Below are 8,161 nucleotides of genomic sequence, written 5' to 3'. Positions count from 1 at the left end.
TTGCTTCTCTACCTTGAATGTTCTGAGCAGGTTACAACTTTACAGCATGACTTATCCATCAACACAAGATTTAAACTTTCCAATTCAAAACAATTTGTTTGACTTTCATCTTTCATTTTGAATGTGTAAACTTAAAAAAGAGTAATGGAAGACATAAGGTTAAATGATTTACTCAAGGATACATAAATAGTGCATGTTATGATTATTTTAAATGTAAGACCTTTCCCTTGGAATTCTGTGCCCATTCCACATAGTGTAGCTGATACACTTATTAACATTTGTGAACTGACAATTCATTATGATTATAGTTATAATTACATCCTATTAAACACAAATTGATTTGAATTAAAATTCAATTCGGTGATTTGGAAATCCCTAACTTTAGATTTTTTCCTATTTTCATCTAAAATTACTAGGAAAGGCTGGGAATGTAGCTTCATTATAGAGTGCTGATCTTCAATCCCCAACACCAAAAAGAAAAAGAAAGAGAGAAAGAAAGAAAGAAAGAAAGAAAGAAAGAAAGAAAATTACTAGGAAAAATATTTCACTTCTGTAACTTTAAAAAATTTTAATATCAGAGAATATTTTACAGCTAGTACTCAAATATTTCACTTGAAATGGGGCATACAATAAAAAAATCTAATACAACATTAACTCTGCATAGTTTTAATAAATGATTAGTCAGTATGCTGAATAATACTTGCAATAATCTTTTTTGGTAGAGTGGAAGTGGTGACTAATCTATTTAGCTTCTGCTATTATGAATTAACCCATCCTTTTAATTGTTTTAATTTCTTAACAAACATAAAATAAGCACAATATAAAATATGATGGCAATGTACTTACTAATAAGATATTGACTACTATTTCTTTCATTCATTTTCCTATAGCAAGGCATTGATTGCTGTTTTTTGAATAATTCTCAGATCTCTCCATACCTATCTAAAATTGCTTACTGGTGATTTCATAGAATGTCCAATGATCTAGGATAGTGCTCAATAGAAGTTACAGAATGATTCTATTTTTTTTAAAAAAAGGAAATGGCCATATGCAGAGACATATTTAATATCTATGAAATCTTATTAAATTCAAGGTTGTTCAATAATTTGTATTATTAGAATATATTTCTTGAACAGAATATATTAGAATATATTCCTTGAACAGAATGAAGAGTGTATGGAATAGGAAATGTTTATAACATCAAATGGAATCACTTATTTTCCATGCTAATTATCTGCTTTAAGTAATAACCTGTTTCTTCCATGAGCCAATGATCATCCAGCCATGGTTTTAAACCTCTTTGGCATCCACATGACCATTTTATCCAAAGGACTGTGAGCCATGGGAGGTGTCAGAGTTTTCCATGGACAAACCAAAGAAGACAGAAGTACTTCTCCTTCCTTGTGGTTCCTTTAATCCTATTGCTGATATGAACCTCAGGTTGTTTGAACTGGCCAAGGATGACCTGAACAGTACAGAAAAATATAGAGTTATCAATGGCAACTTCGTGATGCATAGGAGAAGAAAGGAATCATCCCTTCCCAGAACGGAATTATCATGGCAGAACTTGCCACCAAGAATTCAAGTTGGATGTAAGTGGACACGTGGGAAGGTATTCAGGAGCAGTGGAGAGAGACTGTTAAGACACCATAAAGAGAAGCTGGAGGCTGGAAATTCTGATCACAGGCAGCTGTGCTGAAAGGACTGGAGGAAGAGCAAGTAGAAGGAACAAAGACAAGATTCAAGTCAACAGAAATCACTAAGGCCGAAACAAAAGGTGTGCCAAAGGAGAAGGTGATGTGTGGTGGCAGACTATGGGTCCATAGGAGTTACTCAGGATAGCAGTGACGCTCAGAAAGCCATGTTTGAGTCTGAGGAGCTGTGGAACACCCGTGCAATTTCACCCGGTGAACTAATGGATCACCAACAACATCTCATCCTGGAAGATTCAGAGAGCCCTCAGAATAAGCCCACTTCAGTCAATTTTTTGCACTGCCATGACCAAAATACACAAGAACAACTTAAAGGAGGAAATGTTTAGTTGGAGCTAAGAGTTTCAGTGGTCTTAGTCTATAGATGACTTCTTTGCTCTGGGTCCAATGTGAGGCAGCACATCATGGGGAAAGGGCCCAGCAGAGGAAAGTTGCTCAGCTTGTGTGGTGGGTAGGATGCAGAGCAAGGTAGTGGGGAAGAGAACACAGGGAAATGCACCCTTCCAGGGCACACCCCCCACGGACCCATCTCCTCTAGCCACACCGCACTTGACTACAGTTACTACCGAGTCCATTCAAACTAGGATGAATTGATTAGATTACAATTCTCACAATTCAATCATTTCACCTTCAAATATTCTTGCAAGAATACAGGAGATTTTTGGGGACATCTCATATTCAAATCATAGCAAGGAGATCTGGTCCTAGAATATATTGAAAATCTCTGAGAATTAAAACAGGAATGTTGGTATTATTCTGGCTCCTTTACAGAGAAACACTGTAGAAGCCAAATCAGAAATGATACAGCATGGTGATTCAGATTGCTCTTTTAGAGATTTGAAACAATCTGGTGTTGGTAACTCAGGAAAGGAATTGTGATCCTGTTTTGTAAACTAAATCTTCAAAGTCCGATAAAAATCAGTAGGAAATTAAGATCAGATTTGTTTTTTTTTTCTTTTTATCAGAGTTGCTAAGATGAATGTCTTCAATAAGACCTTTATATAAAAAAAGAATGTGCTAATTTCTTTATCTTTAGAACAAGAGATTAGCAGCTCAATAAAAACAGAAGAACTTTCAATGAAATTAATTCCAAATAGGTAAGGAAGGATATCTTGGCTGTACCAGAAAAGAAAAGCAAAACAAAATCCTGATTTTAGCTGGCTGCTTCTTAGGAGACTAAGGCAAGAGGATCATTTGAGCCCACAAGTTCAAGATCAGCCTCAGTCTGGGCAACATAGCAAGACATCAGTATAGCAAAACAACAATAAACAAGCCTCTGTGTCAAACAAAAATCGAAAATAAAACTAAACAAAATCCTAACTTCAGTTACAAAAAGAACTGACATTTTATATATGCTTGCTGCTGACCTGTCTTCACCCAGATAGACAAAGGAAGGGATTCTTTAAAAAGTTATCTAGTAGGTGGGTGCAGTGGTTGAGGCAGGTAGACCACAAGTTCAAGGCTATCCTGGCAACTTAGTGAGACTCTGTCTTAAAATAAAAATGATTGCTATTGCAGCTCAGTTTTAGGGTGCTTGCCTAGCATGTGTGAAGCCCTGGATTCAATCCCCAATACTGCAATTTTAAAAAAAAAAGTGATCATGTAAAATGCACCATTGATAAGTTCTCTCCATTTGTTCAGAATAAAGATTGTGAATCTACCTGGCAGGAATCGGAGTATACCATAGTTCTTCTAGGCACACATCAAAATAACTAAGTTTGCCAGGGCATATCTGCCTGAAACTCCACCTTGGAGCCAGGGAGTGGAGTCCAAGGCTTCAACTGTTTAGAAAAGTACAAGAAGTAGATGCCCACTGCCTTACACATCACACACACACACACACACACACACACACACACACGCGCGCACGCGCACGCACACACACATTTTAACAAAGACTCATGGATCATGTTATAGCTCTGGCCAATCTTTTGAACTTTAGCAACAACCTCAGAGATTATGTAAAGCTACTTCAAAGAACCTCAGAAAATGAGGAGTCTCATTTAAGGACTTTGTAAGTCTGAATGCCCTTGGCCCTTATTGGTAGCTTAGTAATCAAAAGGTGAGCAGAAATCCTAAGAACATAAGAAATGTGGCATCAGTCTGCCCAGCAGCAACTTTAGTTCAGATTGTCTTGTGTTTGAATAAACTTCGTGCTCTCAGTTTAAAACTCTTGAGTTCCTGAGGCTTTATAATTCTTCAGAAGAAAAAAAAATATAACTGTGAAATTGTATAGTCAAATATCAATTTACAGTTGGAGAAAGGAAAATGTTAAAGTTGGCAAATGTATAGAAGGTAACCTAGGAAGATAAAATTTTCTCTTAAATGAAAGCATTTGATATTACCAGGCTGAATTGTCCTTCTACATTCTGATATATATTGATTCCCCTAGGTTCCTATGGTACCTCTAAATATGTCCCAATATGTCAAAATGTTTCGCAACAATCCATAGCTCTCTTCTTGTCTGCCAGGCAGTAGCTGCTGAAAACATCATTTGTGAATTTTAGTTTTATTAGATTATATTGATTTGCATTCTCAGAAAAGAAACAAAGCTAATCCTCATTGATAAATTTTTGCTTCTTTATATGAGTTGGTCTTATCTTTGATAAAGTGCAAATATAATACATAGTAACTACCATAAATACAAAATATATTTTATATTTATTTTAAATATATAAAGTATAATATATATATAAAATATATATATAATATATATATAAAATATATATAATATATAAAAAATATATAAAATATATAAAGTATAAAATATATTGAATTATAGAAGTTTGTAAGTTTAAATAACTATTTAAATTAAGAGGAAATATCTATAGTCTAAACAAATTTCCTGAGAGAAAAATTTTATTTTTATTATTATGTAGATTATTTTGTATCATATAAACATTTTCTCACATTTTTATCATATTCTATATATATACTGATTGATAAAATATAGAGGTTGTGTTTACTGATTTATCTTTTGGAGAAAAAGTTTTGAAGTTTAAAGAAGTATTTTAACATAACATGTCTTTACTTCCAATGAAATTTTTAAATTTCAAATAATTTTGAAATGAAAAAAAGAATAGAGATCAAATTCTTCCCAAATTTTACTATTTGTAAAGGATATTATTGTGATCTTTTGCAGCAATTACCTTCTTCAGAATAATCTTAGCATATGAAATGGAAATGAAAGGCTCTGCTACTTCTGCCATTAAGATTCAAAATACTACAAAATGTTTTGGTCTTGAACTAATATATTTCAGTGACTATTTTATTTGGTAAAATAACTACTAATTTGAAAAAAATTATAGTGGTTTTACTATAGCAGACAACTTCAATAGAGAGATAATAGCAAATCATACATCATTCTAATCTCTAATCCTAAGAAATATCCATTACAATTCAGTGGAAATATAATATTCATAATAACTTTTGATTGACATTATACTATTTTATGTTCTAAACTTTGCAATCAAGTAGGTCTTATTTGTAGTAATACTTTCAGGGTGAGATAATTGTCTTTTTTAGTAAAAGTAGGAAACAGCCTAGTTTGTTGTTATGTTGTTTAATTTCTAAATATTTATGGATCTTCCAGCTTTTTGTCTGTCACTGTTATATACTTTAATCACATTGAAATTTAGAAAACTCTTTGAATGAATGTTAATTTTGTTAAGATATGTTACTGTACAGAATTTGATCTATTTGGTTAACATGCCTGAGCTTGAAAAGTATATTTATTCTTAGATTGGATGGAGTATTCAATAAATGTCAATTAGATCAAACTGATTAGTATCGCTTTAAAGGCAAGCTATAGGCTTACCAATTATCTGACTGTTTATTAATTATAATAAAAAAATTTCAAGTCTGAAACAATAAATATGAATTTACCTATTGTTTCTCTAGTTTTTGCCCGATATATTTAGGTGCTCTGTTGGTTGGTACAATTCCTGTATTTTCTTGGAGATTTACCAATTTAACACTATGTAATGCCTTTATTTATTCTTGTTGATCTTCCTTAATCTGAAGTATTCTTAATAATAACATAACTATTCCAGTTTTCTTTTGATTAATGTTAGCATATTTTTAAAAAAATCTGTCTAACTCTTTAAATACAAAGTGTATTTTAAAAATAGACAATATGTATTTGGGTATTTATATTTTTGTTTTAAATACACTCTTACAGTTTGTTGCATTTCAATTGTTGAATTTAAACCATTAAAATTTAAAGTGGTTATTTATCTACTGCAATTAGTATCCACCATCTTTATCATCATTTTGTTTTTTTTTTTACTTGTTTGTTGTCCCCTCCTTCTTTTTTCTATGCTTTAATTGAGCATTTGACAAATTTGATAATTCTGTTCTTTTAAAATTTCAATTGTGCTTCTTTTTAAAAAGCTTTAGTGGTTGGCCTAAATTTATGATGAACCACTTTAACCTAAGCCCACCTTCAAATGATACTATACCAGTTCAAGAGAATTATAGATGTCCTAAAGCAAAGTAATCTAAATCCTTTATCCCTATCCTTTCTTTGTCCACATGAGATTTCTTTCCAGGGCTACAAATACCTCCCAAACTTAGAAGCTTAAAACTAAAATTTTATATCTTTGTTTATCTGGGTGTATTGTGCTCAGATTTTCAGTTCTTGCTTGGTATTTTATGCAATTGGACACATAGAAGATTAGGGAGCTAGGACCAGAATTGTTTTAGAACTCAACTAAACTGGATGACTAAAGCGATCCAATCACAGACCAGGTGGCTTTGTACTTTTATTGGTATCCTATTGTTGTCATAGCACATGAGTATGCAATTTTTAGAAGTTTAAACAAAAAAAATTATCTTAAAATTTTGTAGGTCAAAAATATGACATGGGTTTCACAGGCTAACTGGTGAAAAATTGTTCACATCTTCTTTATCTGGATTATTAAAAGAATATGCTATATTGACGCAGAATTTTACCTCAGATGTAGAACTGAAGTTCCTCTTTTCTTTGTAATTGTCACATCAGGTGAAAGACATTCCTACTTAATTCTAGAGGCTGCCCACATTCTTTGGCTCATGACTTTCTTCTTCAGTCTTCAAATTCATTAATAGTAGGTTGAGTCTCTTACTCTTGCTTTTACTTCCATACATCTCACAGATTCACTTTTCTTTCCTTCCTTCCTTCCTTCCTTCCTTCCTTCCTTCCTTCCTTCCTTCCTTCCTTCCTCCCTTCCTTCCTCTCTCTCTCTCTCTCTTATTTTCACTTTTAAGAACCTATTGATTACATGAGGCCCACCTGGATAATTCAGAATATAATTTCATATAAATTCTGGTTGAAGATTCAACACTTCAGTTACACACACACACAGAGAGAGAGAGAGAGAGAGAGAGAGAGAGAGAGAGAGAGAGAGAGAGAGCTTGTTTTCGTCATCTTTGTGTTCCTGTAACCAAAAGACCTGAGAATGGACTCCATACCTCTGAGCCTGAGTGGCATAGACAGAAAAGAGTGGTGGAGGAAGGAAGCTCAGGACATGGCAACTAGGAAGGGGAGAGAGAAAGAGAGAAAGCGAGAGTGCCCTTAGCAAGGACAAAATATAGACCCCAAACACCCCACCCCCAGTGACCTGCTTCTTCCAGTCACAACCTACCTCCCTCAGTTATAGCCCAGTTAATCCATATCAGTGTATTATTTCACTGATTATGTTCCACCTCTCATAATCTAATAGTTTATCTCTGAAAATTCTGGCATTGACTTGGACATGAGCTTTTGGGGGACATACTAAATCATAACAATGCTCTTAAATCTAGGGAAATGTACTCAACTTCATTTATATAAGGAATGTGCAAAATACCCTTTTTTATGTAAGGTAACATAGTTTCTGAGAATCACAGCATAGACATTGGGGGTGGTGGTGGCATTTTTATCCCTGTTCTTTCTTTGTCCACATGAGATCTCTTTCCAGGGCTATGCCACATGTCCCGTTCTTCTGAGAGTATTGTGGATTAAAGGTTACTACACTTCATATATGATACGTTACTCCCAAGAAGGAACCCTCTATGAACAAGTATTCTAACGAGACAAGAAATAAAATCTGTGCATGTTGAGAGATAGAAGTTTATTTTTCATTTTGCTGCATATGGATTTCCAATTCTCCCAGCACCATTTGTTGAAGAGGCTATTTTTTCTCCAATGTATGTTTTTGGCACTTTTGTCTAGTATGAGATAACTGTATTTATATGGGTTTGTCTCTGTGTCTTCTATTCTGTACCATTGGTCTACACATCTATTTTGGTGTCGATATGGTGCCATTTTTGTTACTATAGCTTTGTAGTATAGTTTAAGTTCTGATATTGTAATGCCTCCTGTTTCACTCTTCTTGCTAAGGATTGCCTTGGCTACTCTGGGTCTCAAAAATAAACCCCTATGTCTCACCATGCACAAAACTCAACTAAAAGTGGATCAAGAATTTAGG

General features: G+C 33.8%; 1 pseudogene; it reads left to right on the top strand.

The window, feature by feature from the left end:
- Positions 1–1,363: 1,363 nt before the first annotated feature.
- On the top strand, positions 1,364–2,051 carry LOC124102710 (nicotinamide/nicotinic acid mononucleotide adenylyltransferase 1-like; annotated as a pseudogene).
- The last annotated feature ends 6,110 nt before the right edge of the window (positions 2,052–8,161 follow it).

This window comes from Marmota monax, unplaced genomic scaffold (genome assembly GCF_021218885.2).
Source record: "Marmota monax isolate L192 unplaced genomic scaffold, Marmota_monax_Labrador192_F-V1.1 WCK01_AAM20220418_F8-fsc00002, whole genome shotgun sequence".
Classification (NCBI taxonomy): domain Eukaryota; kingdom Metazoa; phylum Chordata; class Mammalia; order Rodentia; family Sciuridae; genus Marmota; species Marmota monax.
The sequence above is the reverse complement of the archived record's forward strand: the minus strand, read 5'-3'. Positions and strand labels throughout refer to the sequence as shown.